This window comes from Salminus brasiliensis, chromosome 25 (assembly GCF_030463535.1).
Source record: "Salminus brasiliensis chromosome 25, fSalBra1.hap2, whole genome shotgun sequence".
Lineage (NCBI taxonomy): Eukaryota > Metazoa > Chordata > Actinopteri > Characiformes > Bryconidae > Salminus > Salminus brasiliensis.
The window spans coordinates 8,215,095-8,230,990 of NC_132902.1; the positions used below are offsets into that span (position 1 = coordinate 8,215,095).

The window sequence follows — 15,896 nt, forward strand, 5'->3', positions numbered from 1 at the left end:
GAGAGCCCACAACATAATCAGGGACAGTACACACCCCCAGCACACACTCTTCACACTTTTACCTTCAGGCAGACGCTACAGGAGTGTGAAGTCCAGGACCACAAGACTCACAAACAACCGAACAAACATATGTTGTTTAGATTGGACATACTTTTGGGTGTACATGAAAGAGATGTTAAGGGGTCCAGATGTGTCTGCAGCACATAGACCATGTAAGTAATGTTGGCATAAGTAAAAGTGTTCCTTATGGATGAAATGCAAACATCCTGCATATGGGAACAGTCCAACAGCATATTACGTATAGTAGGGTATAAAAACAAGGCATTCCAAGGTATGTCAGAGAGAGAGAGAGAGAGAGAGAGACAGACAGAAGAGGGGCACCTAGAATTGGCAGACTCTCTCCACACTGTACTTTTGATTGGAATAAAATGTTTCATTGTTACAACTGAAAGTCTGTGGTCACGAGTCTCCTTTCAAACAAAGTCCTCCTCCAGACAAGACGAACCATGACACAGGCAAAGACTCCTCTGAATATCTTTACCGCAGGGCAATTTCTCATCACATCCAAAAGTTCTCCGCTATCCATGTTTACTTATCCATGATATCTTCTTTCACTCCATTGTCGTAATCAGTTACAGTTTTATCCTTGATCTCTTGCAGAGATGTCTTGAAGTAACGTTCATCGCGTAATTCACACACGATCGTTTCAGCAATGGCTTGGATTTTTTCCAAAGTTGACATGTTCGAGACTCTGCACAAATTTAGAGCCCTGGCTAAAGTGTGGAGAAATTACCAGCTGCAGAGTTCACAGCGCTCTGGCTCACCCTCAACTGGCTCTTGACCTCTCCGCAGCTTTTGACACAGCGGACCACAAGATCCTCCTGTCTATCCTTGCCGGCCTTGGAATTACCGGCTCTGCATGGTGATGGTAACATGGCAGGGGGACACGTCCGCTCCTTGCAGTTTCTCCACTGGCATTCCACAAGGCTCAGTTCTTGGTCCTCTCCTTTTCTCACTCTACACTAGCTCTCTCGGTAAAGTGATATCCTCTCATGGATTCTCTTACCACGGTCACACTGATGACACTCAACTCATGCCTTCTTCCCCACTGTCCGACCCACAGGTTTCTGCCCGCATCTCAGCATGCCTCGCTGATGTCTCTTCTTGGATGGCGGCTCACAATAAACGATCTTGCCATCACCTTTGAGAACTGACTGGTCACTCCTTCAACAGAAGCTCGAAGCCTTGGTGTAGTCATGGATGATCAGTTATCATTCTCAAGTCATGTTGCAGATTTCTCCTGTACAACATCTGGAGAATTTGACCCTTCCTCTCTAGAGAGGCCACCCAGGTGCTTGTTCAGTCTCTCGTCACCTCCAGACTTGACTACTGCAACTCTCTTCTGGCTGGTCTCCCTCTGCGCACCATCAGACCCCTGCAACTCATCCAAAATGCAGTGGCACGGGTCGTCTTCAATGTCCCTAAATTCAGCCATGTCACTCCACTGCTGGCAATGGTCAAAAGCCGATCCGCACCTAGAGCCCTTCGAGCTTCAAGTACTGCTTGGCTCAACCCACCATCCCTCAAAATCCGCGGAAGACAAGCGTCCAGACTTTTTTCTGTCCTGGCACCGAAGTGGTGGAACGAGCTTCCCCTGGGTGTCCGAACGGCAGAGTCGCTCGCTGTCTTCAAACGCAGACTGAAGACCTACCTCTTCAGAGAATACTTGGACAAATAGAGTACTATGGTCACTTTAGCGTCTTGTGTTTAGTAAAGTCTACGCTTAAAAGATATCTTTGAATTTAGTCTATTCTAACTAGCTGAGGTTTTCTTGAGTAAATAACAAAGCACTTTGTAAGTTGCTCTGGATAAGAGCGTCTGCTAAATGCCATAAATGTAAATGTAAATGCATTAAGGCCGCCCTGTGGACCTCGTGGGGAAACAAATGACTTTGCCCCTGCACGCCCCATCTGCAATGGTTTCATCATTGCATCATCTTTTAACGGACTTTTGTAGAAAAGTATTGTGCGTGTATTGGTTTTACGAGTTATTAAAGAGGAAATACGATTGTAAAAGAAAAGTTTTTAAACATGTTTTGAAATTAATGAAATTGAAATGAATGACAACTTTTTTCTAAAGAAAAAAAATGTTAATCAGTTTACTATCTGATATGTCCTCTATATGAGGACTATTTATTAAATTTATTTTTTGAACAAGGAGCGAGGAAGAGGAGCTTGCTCCTTCCGCTCTACGCATCTCTAGGAGTAAACACCCAACAGAGAAACAACAGAGAACAGTCAGCTCTTGATGGGCCTAACTCTAATCACCTTTAGAATTTCAGCTGGACGTCTGATCAGCGTTCCCACAGCTACTTTCTTCAAATCAAGCTTGCAACGGGTGGTCACGACCTGAACAAGAGTAAATTAAACAAATTTTCTTTACTTGCAACTGTGAACTTTTCCTGGAACAGAAGCTAGAACGAAAAGCATTCCCAGAAGCAGTACCTGGACGGCACGTCAAGAATCTTCATTCTTCAAGGAATGGTGAAAATTCCTTCACATCAGCTGAGGCCGACAACCACTAAATATTTGAGAAAATATCTGTCATGTGAGACTAAACTTTAACATCTGTGCATAGTTTAGTGAACAAATCCTTTATCTTAAAGTTTAATGCATTTTTAATGTATTTTTCTTTTTTGAAGAATCACTAGCTGTTAGACCCTGTGAGCGCAGCGACTTCTTTGCACGCAGCCTCTCTTTCCGAACACTTGAAATACAGCCACATTAGTACATAGTTTAAAGCTAAACACAGCAGCAGCTTCACTTTGTTCTAGCTGAGAGCAGGACAAAGACCGACTGACCTCATTAACATATAGTGGCGACCGCCATGTTTAAACATTTAAAATCCGTGCCTTTCTTTCTTTGTTCATGGAAATTGGGCGCATACTCTCTCTCTCTTTCTCTCAATTGTTTAGCGCACACGTTCTCTCATCTCACGGTCTCTCGCACACACTCCTAGCTAACCATCTAGCTCTGAGACATTGTAAAAATACTGACTGATGGTGTTGTGTTTAGAGTAGTTTGTGTTCATACTACGCAGAAGAAAGATATGGAGTTCGGCAAGGCTCAATTTTAGGACCGCTACTATTTACATTATACAGGTTACCACTGGGCTCAGTTATAAGCAGACATGGTGTTAAATTCCATTTTTATGCAGATGACAGCTCTATATATCAGCCAAACCTGATAAATTTAATTTACAGAAAATGGAGGACTGTGTAAAGGATATAAAACTACTTCTCAACAGTGACAAAACCAAGGTTCTCCTTTTAGGTCCAAAAGACACTAGAAATAAACTATCTGACTTAATGTTAGACTTGGCTGATGCTTCCATTATTCCTGGTAAAAATCTTGGCGTCATATTCGACTCAGATTTATCATTTGAGCAGCATATAGCAAATATTAGTAGGACAACCTTTATGCAGTTTAGGAACATTGCCAAACTAAGAAACTCCTTATCTCTACAGGATGCAGAAAAGCTAGTGCACACTTGTTACCTCAAGGCTAAATTTCTGTAATGTACTTTTATCAGGTTGTTCCAGCAGGAACCTCAATAAACGTCATCTGGTTCAAAATGCTGCAGCCAGGGTCCTTACTAAAACTAGAAAATTTGACCATATCAGTCCAGTTCTATCAGCACTTAATTGGCTCCCAGTTAAATTTTGTATGGAATACAAAATTCATCTATTAACATATAAAGCCCTACATGGCCTCGCTTCTGAGTACCTGCGAGATCTTATTACATATTACGAACCATCAAGACTACTTAGATCTCTAGATACTTAGGGTGCTGGACTCTTACTTGTTCCCAAAATTCAGAAAACCTCGGGGGGGTTCCAACTCTGGAATAACCTTCCAGATAATGTTTGGGACTCAGACACAGTCTCAATCTTTAAATCTAAGCTGAAAACATGTTTAGTTTAGCTTTTGGTAATTGTTTTAGATAAAGGTTGCAGATCCAGAGGTTCATGGACCCAGGGAATTGTAGTACACAGAGATGTTGTCTCACTGCTTACACGTGATCACTCAGGTTTGTTGACGGTGGAGCAGATAGATGCTGGCGTTTTTTTAGGGTGCTCCCATGTCTGTGTTACCTTCTGGCTCTCTCCTTTTAATTAGGCTATTATAGTCAGACCTGCCGGAGTCGTCGGACACATTCTGATACTGCCCAACATTCTCTGCTCTCCATAAAATTCCTCTCAGAACTAACTCCTTTTTACCTTCTCCAAGTAAATGGCCACCCGACCTGCTGGAAGATTGCTCGCTGAGGTACCCTCTACCTGCCACCTACTGGTCCAACCAGCAGGCCCCCCACCCACCACCACCCATAGCAGACCAGCGGTTCACCCGCCTACCACTGCTACCTATTTAATGACCATGTTAAAACCTAAAAAAAAGGGACTCGTAACTATCTGCTACTATTAATACCACCATTATTAACTATCTGTTGTACCTGGTTTGGTAATTTTCATCATTAATGTTTAAGTAGTTCTGACCAGAGGAGGATGGGTCCACCCTTGTGAGTCTTGGTTCCTCCCAAGGTTTCTTCCTCCAGCTTTGGGGGACTTTTTCCTTGCCACTGTCGCCGTTGGCTTGCTCACTGGGGGTCTTAGAGACAAAGAAGAAAGAAAATAACTTAAGACATGAAGGATCAGTCTTTTATTAATCACCATTTATGTAAAGCTGCTTTGTGACAATAGTTGTAAAAAGTGCTATACAAAAAAATCTGACTTGACATGACTACTAGAACCTGCCCCTCGCTTGAAACAGTTAGATGCCTTAGCCAAGGACCTTGAACAGTTTGACCTCTCAAGAGCAGGCTACAATATTGAAGACTACCTCAGGGAAGTTGAGTGTAGCCTCTCAGACTTGCCCAATGCAACTCAGCAAAAGAAGATTAAGCTAATTTGGAAAATAACCTCTAGGTCTGTCCCTGCATTCATAGAATCACAACCATTCAGTTCGAGACAGTTACTCTCAGCTATGCAAAGCGCTAGTTAAAGATTTTTCCCTTTTTACTGATGAAACCGTGGCAACAATCTCAGCTATCAAAGTCAAACATGAACATACTGAACATCCTAGACATTATTTGAACCGTTTAAAGAAAGCATTTTTCCAGGGCAGAAATGGATCTGGTCTTAAAGACCAAGCTTTTAAATCACTCTTTTTGCACAATCTTCATCCTTCTGTGCAAACCCACTTTACACTCTTGGCATGCCAAGGTAAGCTTTCCATGTGTGAGCTCAAAAAGGACCAAGCAAATGGTTTGGGAAACTGTGGTACACCCAAGCAAGCCTGAAGAAAACTTGGACGTTTTTAAACTCCACATGCTTTCCCAAAACTGGAGAAATCTGACACTTTCCCTTCAGAGTTCCCTCTTGAGGACATCCCTCACCACGCCTCATGTCACAGAGACAGAGCAAGGAAATGGAAAGAACGGCAGAACAAGTCGAAGGAGGGTAGCTATCGATACAGCCAGAGTGATGACCAGTACCTCCAGTCAAACAGAAGGCAAAAACCCAGGCACAGTCCTGAGTCTGAACAGAGTTCCCTTTCGGATATTGCCGCAGACAAAGGCATAATCACATCTTTCACCTTAGTCAAGCGACTAGCCCGATCAGGGGGGGGGGGGGGGGGGGGTGTAGAACTAACAAACCTATGCACATTGTTAGATACATGTTGTACATCAGGCCATAGGCATGTAGCCAATTTTCCTTTACTCTCTTTTAAAAGGAAGATTTTCCTGAGCGTTATCTTTCAAACACATTTCCCAATGTGCAAGAGATAATTTCAAAAAGGGGGTAAACCTGCAGTTACCTTCCAAACTTCATAACCATTTAATTTCCTTTGTACACATGAAAGTTCTACATCAAAAAGATGTTGTTTTTTTTTCTCCAAGTTTGAAAGACCGATTTGTGCCTTTGGTCGCTTGCTAGAGCTTGTGCGGGTGGGTGTGGTTAATGGGCGATTTATTTTATTCATTTACTTTTTCTCCCCCCCCCCTTTTTTTTTCCTCTTTTGTTTTCCTTGCAAAGTAGTCACCGTCTAGTGGCTAGTTACTAACCAAGGGGTGGTCCCACACTGGGTGCCCTGTTCCGGTTATCGCTTCTCTTCCCTTTTGGCAAAGACAGCGGTTGACTCTCTTGCATTTTGAGATCTTGGCCTTTGTGACCCTGGTCCTCCACGCCAGAGAGGAGATTGTACGGATCCCTGGTGTTTGGTGTAGAAGTCTTAGACAGTAGACACTGTCTGGCTCTGGGACTCATTTATCAAGTGTTTAGGTAAGTACATACTTCTCATTTGATGTTAAGTGTTTTTATCTATTTATTTGTATTTATTGTTTTATTGGCCACCAGGTGCCTCCAAGCATGTCTGCTATTCATGCCGGCATGAAGAGGCACCATAGCGTGCGCCTTTTATTTAGAAAAGTTGAGGGGAAGCTCCTGGGGATGTCTAGCCTGGACTTTTCAAGTAAGCCAATTCAAAAGACCCTCAACTGCTCGTTGACTCTGCCCAGAAATAAAGGCTTTGATGTTAGCTTCTGCTCTGCTTCCCTGCTAAAGGATTTTTGGACTCCGCTTGAAACTGTTAAGGACCAGTTCTCCATGTTCAAGGTGGAGAAACTTTCAGACAATTCCCACAAGGTGGTGATGGTTAGAATGTTTAATGAAACCGTGACTGGAGAGGACATTGTTACATGGCTGGCGAGATTTTGCACCATGAAAAGCCCACCTGTCAAGGTTTTGGACGAGGATGGCATTAGGAACTGTTCATGGAGAGTTTCCATTAAACAATGCAAAGACCCGAGCAGTTACCTAGGCCTGAGGCATGATAGTTAGGGGTGAAAACCAGGGCTACATCTATTATCAAGGAAAGTACTTCCTCCCTGATCACGGTGCCTGAGGGGAGCGTAGGCTCCAGTGGGAGTGGGTCTGATGGCTCGCTCCCTAATGCTTAAGTGGGGAAGAGACCTATGGGGTCTCCTCTGCCTGAACTGGCAGAGAAGAAACAGAGGGCAACACAGGATCCAGGCAGTTCCTCCTCGGAGGGTCTGGATCGTCTGTGGCCCGATGGCCCCGGTGTCTTTTCTGCACTTCCAGCTAAAGACATCCACACCCAGGACCCTACAAGAGCATCGCTCTGGAGGCTGGAGACACCAGCCAACCTCCTAACCCCAGAACAGTGGGGGTAAAAGAGGAGCAGGTGTCACAAGAAATCATGTAATTTTAAAATGCCCATTTAAAATTTTATAAATGTAGTCTGTTTTTATTTTCATAGTCTTTTAATTCCTACCTTTCTTAAAATCTACACTGCTCATGGCGCTCACTATTTCAACTAGCTATGGTGCAGTGGAGGTACACAAACAATAGATTTCTTAAACCAGGTAAAGCTAACGTCTTTATCTGTATTTTCACTACGCCCCGGTCATTGATATGTTAGGAGTGTGGAAGCCTCCACTAGAGCAGAGTGTGTCTTGTACCTTTTAAAAGATATAAAGTCTGATGTGTTTTTACTGCAAGAGTGTGCTTTACTGTTCCTGAAGAATTCTTGAGGGTTCATTAATTAATACCAGAGTTTGTTGATGCAAAAATGTTATTGCCCCCCCCCCCAAACACTGTCTAAAGCATGCAATAACCCCAATGATATGTAAAGTGACCTCGGTCACCTCTTGCAATGTGTTGTTTATCTATGTTGCACCAGGGTCTGTCCATCCTGTTATTTTCTGTCTCTAATCCCCCTTGTCAGGGTGCGATTGCACTCTGCCACAGATAAGCAGAAGTGGACGTAAGAAGAGTATGTGACTGGAGAGCAGAACATTCTCCAGTCAGCTCATGCCTTAGAATGACCTTGATAAACAGGAACCAGACAGGGTCAGTTGGGTCAAATTCTTGGGCAGGTACTCATGCAAGCAACTGCTGAATGTATATCTTGACCTGATCAATATATAGCACTAAATAAAGCCACCCCCACATGTTATACATATGTACATAGCCCTAGATTATCAGGCAGAGGAGGTGGAGTGTGCATAATCTACCAGAATACACTAGATATTCAAAAACACTAACATCTTCACTTCTTTTGAGATTATTCACATTATCAAATCCAGCCACAAATTAAAAAAATGCATTTACACTAATTAATATTTATAGGCCTCCCGGGCCCTATTCTGAAATTTCTAAAGAATTGTGATTTTGCTGCAGGACTTGGCAGTTATAATAATAGAAGACTTTAATATTTATTACTGTAATCATACCCTAGATTTAGTCCTGACCCTGGGTGTTAGCATTGATCATTTAAATATTCTGCCTCAACACCCAGTAATATCAGGCCCTCTTTGGAGCTACATCTTAGGCAAAAATGTTATTGCCCCCCTGCCCCCCCCCCCCAACACTGTCTAAAGCATGCAATAACCCCAATGACCGCTGTACAGTTTACTGAAAACCTCCCTCCCCTATCGACCTTTGCTTACACTCAGTCAGACCAAACAGAGCTAGTTAAATTAACAAAAGATCTAGAAAATACCCTTCGATCAACCTTAGACAAAGTAGCACCGTTTAAACGTAAAATGGCAAGGCAAAAAAGGCCTGCACCGTGGTACAGTGATCAAACTCTTACCTTAAAACAAACAGTGCGGAAACTAGAGCGTAAATGGCTGACGACCAAACTAGGTGTTCCATTCTGCGTGGAAGGACAGCCTTAGTCAACATTCAAAGGCACTCAAAGTTTGCTCAGTGAAAAGAGCGGTAGGACTAGGAAAAGGTGCTTCGACCCTCTGCTTCCTAGCATCCTGCTTGCGAATGTTCAATCACTGAAGAACAAAATAGAAGAGCTAAACACACGGATCAAGTTTCAGTGCAACATTGAGATCTGCAGCATGTTAGCACTCACAGATGTGGGCTTCTCCATCTACCAGCAGGACAGAACGCTGGACTCTGGTAAGGGCAGAGGCGGTGAGGTGTGCGTGAGATGGTGAACTCTCGATGGTGATCAGATATAGCGGTTATAGCCAGTCACTGCTCTCCAGATATTGAACTCAAAGTTCAATCACATTTTCTACCCAGAGAATTCACCCAGAGGCTGTTTTTATTGTTGTTGGGGATTTTAACAGGGCAAACCTGAAAATGGTTTTGTCCAAATATTACCAGCACATTAACTTCCCCATCCGAGGAGAAGAGATTCTTGATCACTGCTACTCTGCACTTAAAGGAGTTACAAACCCCTCCCCCGCGCTGCCTTCGACAAAGCTGATCACACCTCCATTTTTCTCCTGCCTGCATGCAGACAAAGACTTAAACAAACCAAGCCAGTCCTCAGCTCAGCGGAGTGAGGAGGCCATCTTCACACTTCAGGACTGCTTTGAAACCATAGACTGGCAGATGTTCCGTGATGCAGCTGGCACTGACATCAATGACTCAGTCACAAGCTACATCAGTAAATGCACTGATGACATTGTTCCAAAGATTTCCCAACCAGAATCCCTGGATAAACACTGAGGTCCAAGCCAAACTAAGAGCTCGGACCACAGCCTACATTGGTGACCTGGAGAGTTACAAGAAAGCCAGATATGACCTTGGCTGGCCAAAAGGAACTATAGGGACAGAGTGGAGTCTAACCGTGGGTCTGATCTCAGACTCATGTGGAATGGTCTCCGTGCAATCACTGACTACAAAGGTGGTGGAATCTGTGATATGGGGTTGCCCTCCTCAAAGCACATTATGCTCGTTTTAAGGCAAACACCTCCCCAGCAACAAAACCCCCAGTAGATCAGGAGAGCTGTGCTCCATCCATTTCTGTATCTGAGGTAGTTAGATCCTTCAAGGCAGTTAACCCACGCAAAACACCTGGTCCTGATGGCGTTCACAGTCGGGTGCTCAGAGCATGTGCCATCCAGCTGACTGAGGTTTTCATGGACATCTTTAACCTCTCCCTAAGACGGTCAGTGATTCCCACATGCTTCAAGAGAACCACAACTGTTCCAGTTCCCAAGACACCGGCTATCACCTGCTTGAATGACTGCTTGCACTGACAACAGCTATGAAGTGCTTTAAGTGGCTGGTCAAAACCCACATCTGTTCCTCGCTTCCAGCCACCATGGACCCTCACCAATTTGTATACCGTTCCAACAGATTCACAGATGACGCTATTGCACTGACCGTGCACTCTACCCTCACACACTTGGACAGAAGGAACACCCATGTGAGAATGCTGTTCATAGATTACAGCTCAGCATTCAACACCATCATCCCAGCTAAACTCATCCCCAAGCTCACAGATTTGGTTTGAAATCATCTGTGCAACTGGGTCCTGGACTTCCTAACAGGTAGACCCCACATGTTGAGAGTAGGAAACAGCTTCTCGTCCACACTGACTGAGCACAGGGGCTCCTCCTAGCTGTGTCCTCAGCCCCCTCTTGAATTCCCTGTATACACATGACCGTGTAGCCAGGCACACATCCAACATCTTTGCTGAGGACACCACCATCCTAGGCCTCATCACAGATGGAGACGAGACTGCCTACAGAGACGAGGTCAGTGCCCTGTCAGAGTGGTGCTACCACAACAACCTCAGTCTTAACATCAGCAAAACTAAGGAGATTGGACTACAGAAAGCTGCAAAGGGGTGGTCACTTTCCCTTATACATCAATGGAGCTGAAGTGGAGAGGGTAAACAGTGTTAGGTTTCTCAGGGAAAACCTCCACACCAACAAAGCAGTGAGGTCTGCCCAGCAGCGCCTTTTCTTCTTGAGAAGGCTTAAGAAGTTTGGTCTGCCTCCTGACATCCTCACCAACTTCTACAGATGCACCATAAAGAGCATCCTCATGGCCTACATCACTGTCTGGTATGGCAGCTGTACTGCTTACAACACAAGGCCCTGAAGAGAGTGGTGAGGACAGGAGTCAATCATAGGCAGCAAACTTCCATATATTAATAGGATGTTTACTGGACATCTGTTGGTGTCTAGAGAATGCTCAGAATGGCAAGCCTTTCAGTTGTTGGCTGGCCATGGTGCGTGGGCATGCCACAACACCAAGGTAATGGCTAGTAGTTGGATGGAGGTCCGCCTCCTAGGGTTGTCTTGGGGGCCTAGCCCTTGATGTCAGTGTTCCACCTCTAAGGAATACTGAAGCTCCCCTTTAACATCAGCGAATTTCTTTTTGCTGCTACCCTGTGAAGATTGGTTCACTTTTATCTCTACTTTAGCTTCTGCTTTGGCCTCGGGAGCAGGGAATAAAGGTTTATGATTGAGTAATTAAAGCGTTAGTTCACGTTAACCGGGGCAATTCTGAGAGATATTACAGGGCACCTTTACTGTGAGCATGGTGGCTCACCAATGCTACGTAATGCAGTTAACCGCAAGACGACGCAGTTGCTGCATACAAAACATACATAGAAACATGTATAGAGGACAAACCACAGCTCAAATACCAGTGCTTGATTGAGCTTGATATAGCTCAATATTCAAACACTGATTGTGAATAATTAAACAAGTTATTGATTCACTGATTTGAAATAAGGATTCGATCCTCATTGATTAAGGGGCACCACCTGGATAAGTACAGGACTATCATTAAATTTGTAAATTTGTGAAATTCAGAAATCAGTGTGCTTGCTTTTTTACTTGGTCACCTTTAGCTTGTAAGGTAAGCTTGTTTTTAAATATACTAACTAGATTCTGCTAACACTCTTGTCTTAAGGTTAACATAGAAGCTTGGTGCTCACTAGTTGATTGAGGTGTTGATTCAGGTGTGGTTTCAGGCCAGCTAGAAGTGTGAATTACAGAGGAGGAGCCAAGTGCCTCCAATCTTGAGAAATTAGGTGTGGAGGTTTGTTAGACGTTATGACTCCTTACTAGAATATTAGATGCAAAACCTTTACTTAACTCTATTCTGTTGTACTTGAAAATGTGCTTTGCAATTCCTGTCCACACTTCTGACATCAGCCGGAGGTGCAGACACCGATGCAGACGCCGGTAACCTCATTTACCCACCTTGTTCTAATACCAATGTGATGGTGACCGCTTTACTTCTCTCTCCTCTGTGGCGCTTCACCCCACTCTCTTTTTCTAATCTTGACATTTCCTCTTTTAAATACCATGCTGTTACTGTCTCTTCTCCCACTAGACTTCACATCGTTGTTCTCCATCGTCCTCCTGGTCCTTTGGGCTATTTTGTTGATGAACTGCATGTTCTCTTGAGTGGACTCCCTCTTGACGCCCCACTTATTCTACTCGGCGACTTCAACCTTCCATCAGAGAAACTCCAGTCATCATGCCTTCTCCCATTCCTATCCTCTTTTGATCTCACGTTCAACCAGTCTGCACCAACACACAGAGCAGGGAACACTCTTGACCTGATCTTCAGCAGACCTGTCCCTGCTCTGGATGTGGCTGTGACTCCTTTAGCTTCTCTGATCACCATTTTCTCTCCTTCTCACTCCCCCTCTCTGCTCCTTCAACCACCACTTCTGCAAGCTCTTCCACTCTTCACCACAATCTTCGCTCCGTTTCCCCCTCAGCTCTTATGGCAATGGTTTGCATCATACCTGCAGGGACGCTCATACCAGGTAACATGGCAGGGCGACACATCCGCTCCTTGTAGTCTCTTCACTGGCGTTCCACAAGGCTCGGTTCTTGGTCCCCTTTTCTCACTCTACACTCACTCTCTTGGTAAAGTGATCTCCTCTCATGGATTCTCTTACCACTGTTACGCCAATGACACTCAACTCATGCTCTCTTTCCCACCGTCTGACACACAGGTTTCCGCCGACGTCTCTTCTTGGATGGCAGCTCACCACCTCAAACTCAACCCCAGCAAGACGGAGCTGCTGTACATCCCGGGAACTGCTGGACCAAAAAACGATCTTGCCATCACCTTTGAGAACTCACTGGTCACTCCTTCTACATAAGCTCGAAGCCTTGGTGTAGTCATGGATGATCAGTTATCGTTCTCAAATCATGTTGCAAACGTAACTCTGTCCTGCAGATTTCTCCTGTACAACATCCGGAGAATTCGACCCTTCCTCTCTAGAGAGGCCACCCAGGTGCTTGTTCAGTCTCTCGTCATTTCAAGACTTGACTACGGCAACTCTCTTCTGGTTAGTCTTCCTCTGCGCACCATCAGGCCCCTGCAACTCATCCAGAATGCAGCGGCACGGGTCGTCTTCAATGTTCCTAAATTCAGCCATGTCACTCCACTGCTGCGTTCTCTTCACTGGCTTCCTGTAGCTGCCCACATCAGATTCAAAACCCTGACGCTGGCCTACAAAGCCAAGAACGGACCAGCCCCTCCATACTTGATGGCAATGGTCAAAAGCCGATCCACTCCTAGAGCCCTTCGAGTTTCAAGTACGGCTTGGCTCGACCCACCATCCCTCAAAATCCGCGGAAGACAAGCGTCCAGGCTTTTTTCTGTCCTGGCACCAAACTGGTGGAACGAGCTTCCCCTGGGTGTCCGAATGGCCGAGTCGCTTGCCGTCTTCAAATGCAGACTGAAGACCCACCTCTTCAGAGAGTACTTGGACAATTAGAGTACTGTGGTCAACTTATTGTCTTGTGTTTAGTAATGTCTAAGCTTAGAGGTATGCTTTGAATTGTTGGTCTATTCTAACTAGCTAAAGTTATTCTTGGTAAAACTTTTACCTTTGGTATGGAGGGGAGATTGCTGCCCAGATAGGAGATACCTGTAATTTTAGATTGGAGGCCTTAAAATATTACGTTCTTTGTTCAACTCACCTTCATTTTTCGGACTTTCGGCGCAGCGCGAGTGGTCGCACTTTACAGCAGCTCCGTCTCTTGAGACGCCATTTTCTCACCTATATTAGGTTTATTTACTTTTTCTTAGTTTCTTCTTATGCGTATCCTCTGCTAACACCTAACACTACACCCTAGTGTTAGTTTTAGTTTGTTCAGGTGCGTAGTTTTTTTTAATTATAAGAACTTTCGGAATGGAGAACAATAGAGGCGGAGCGGTCAGCGTTACATACACGCGGGAGCTCCGCAAGTCCCCATTCCCGAGGAGATACGGAGACCGTATGAGACCGGTGCAGAGCTGGAGTAAAAACATCATCCCCTCCGCCATCACGGGGAACGTGAGGTCTATCGCTAACCAGATAGACGAGCTGAGCGTGCTGATCAGGACCCAGCGGGAGTATGGCGAGTGCAGTGTGCTATGCTTCTTGGAGTCATGGCTAAACACGGACATTCCGGACGCTAACGTTAGCATCCCTGGCTTTCAGACAGTGAGTGCGGACAAAAACTCAGAGCTAAGCGGTAAGAAGGGCAGAGGGGTTGTGCGGTTTGTGAACAACAGAAGGTGTAACCCGGGACATATCACCGTGAAGGAATAGCACTGTTGCCCGAATGTTGAACTGTTAGCCGTCGGCTTACGCCCATACTATCTGCCGAGGGAACTGACAGTCGCCATTTTTGTTTTGGTCTACATCGTACCGGCAGCCAACGCGGAAGCGGCGTGTGACGTCATACACTCGGCCATCGCAAAACTCCAGACTCAGCACCCGAACGCCTTCATTGTCATTTCTGGGGATTTTAATCATGTTGCACTCTCAACCACGCTGCCAAAGTTCCACCAGTATGTTGACTGTGCTACAAGGGAGAACAGAGTACTAGATCTTCTTTATGCAAATGTTAAGGATGCATACAGGTCCTCTGCCCTACCTCCACTTGGGAGATCAGATCACAACCTGAGAGGACGCCTACAGGAGAAAACTGGAGGGTAGGCTCCAGCAAAACAATTCGAAGGAGGTGTGGACTGGGATGAGGCAGATCACTGGCTTCAAAAGGAAGCAGCAGACTGTTTGGGGCAGTTTGGACAAAGCCAACGAGCTGAATGTGTTCTTTAACAGATTCAGCATGACACCCTCCCCCTCCACTAGCAGCGGCGGCGTCTCCCCCACCCATTCACCATCACCACGGCCACTCCTTGCTCACTCACATCTACCCCCCCCCTCACCCCACAAACACTGTCTGAGGAATCATAGCAATCACCCACCCACTTAGAAGTGACAACTGGCCAGGTGAAGAGACGCCTAGAGAAGCTAGGTTAGAGAAGCTGAAACTGGGAAAAGCTTCAGGACCTGATGGGATCAGCACAAGGGTACTGAAGATCTGTGCTACCCAGCTATGTGGAATCCTACAGCACCCCTTCAACCTGAGCCTTAAACAGGAGGTGGTGCCAGTGCTGTGGAAAACATCATGCCTGGTTTCTGTTCCAAAGAAGTCTACCACCTCCTCCTTGAACAATCATAGACCTGTGGCCCTCACATCACACGTCATGAAGGTCCTGGAAAGGATTATGTTGACACACCTCAGTCCTCAGGTCAGCCCTTTCCTGGAACCCCTCCAGTTCGCTTACCAGCAGCAGGTCGGAGTGGATGATGCGGTCATCTATTTACTGCAGAAGGTGCACGCCCATCTGGACCACAACTCCTCCTCAGTGAGAAGCACTTTCTTTGATTTCTCAAGCGCATCCAACCTCTGATGCGGGGGGGGGGAAGATGGACAGAATGCAGGTTGACAGGTCCACTGTTGCCTGGGTCATGGACTACCTGTCTGACAGACCCAAAGATGTGCAGCTGGGATCGGTACAGGAGATCGTTTCTCCCAACAGCAATCTCATTGTACAACGCCTCATCACTGTGCCGGGATATTATTGAGTGTACTGTGTATAGCTGCTTCGCATTATTCTGTTCATCACTATGTACTGCCACACAGCTCTGTCATGTGCACTGCCACTTAAAAACTCTATTGTTTATCACTTATACTGTACTGATACCCCAGGATGCCTTACATCACTACAATATATAAATGTAGTTACTGTA

General features: G+C 45.4%; 1 pseudogene; it reads left to right on the forward strand.

Moving 5' to 3' along the window:
• The first annotated feature begins 2,122 nt into the window (after positions 1-2,122).
• On the forward strand, positions 2,123-2,273 carry LOC140548483 (U2 spliceosomal RNA; annotated as a pseudogene).
• Positions 2,274-15,896: the final 13,623 nt, after the last annotated feature.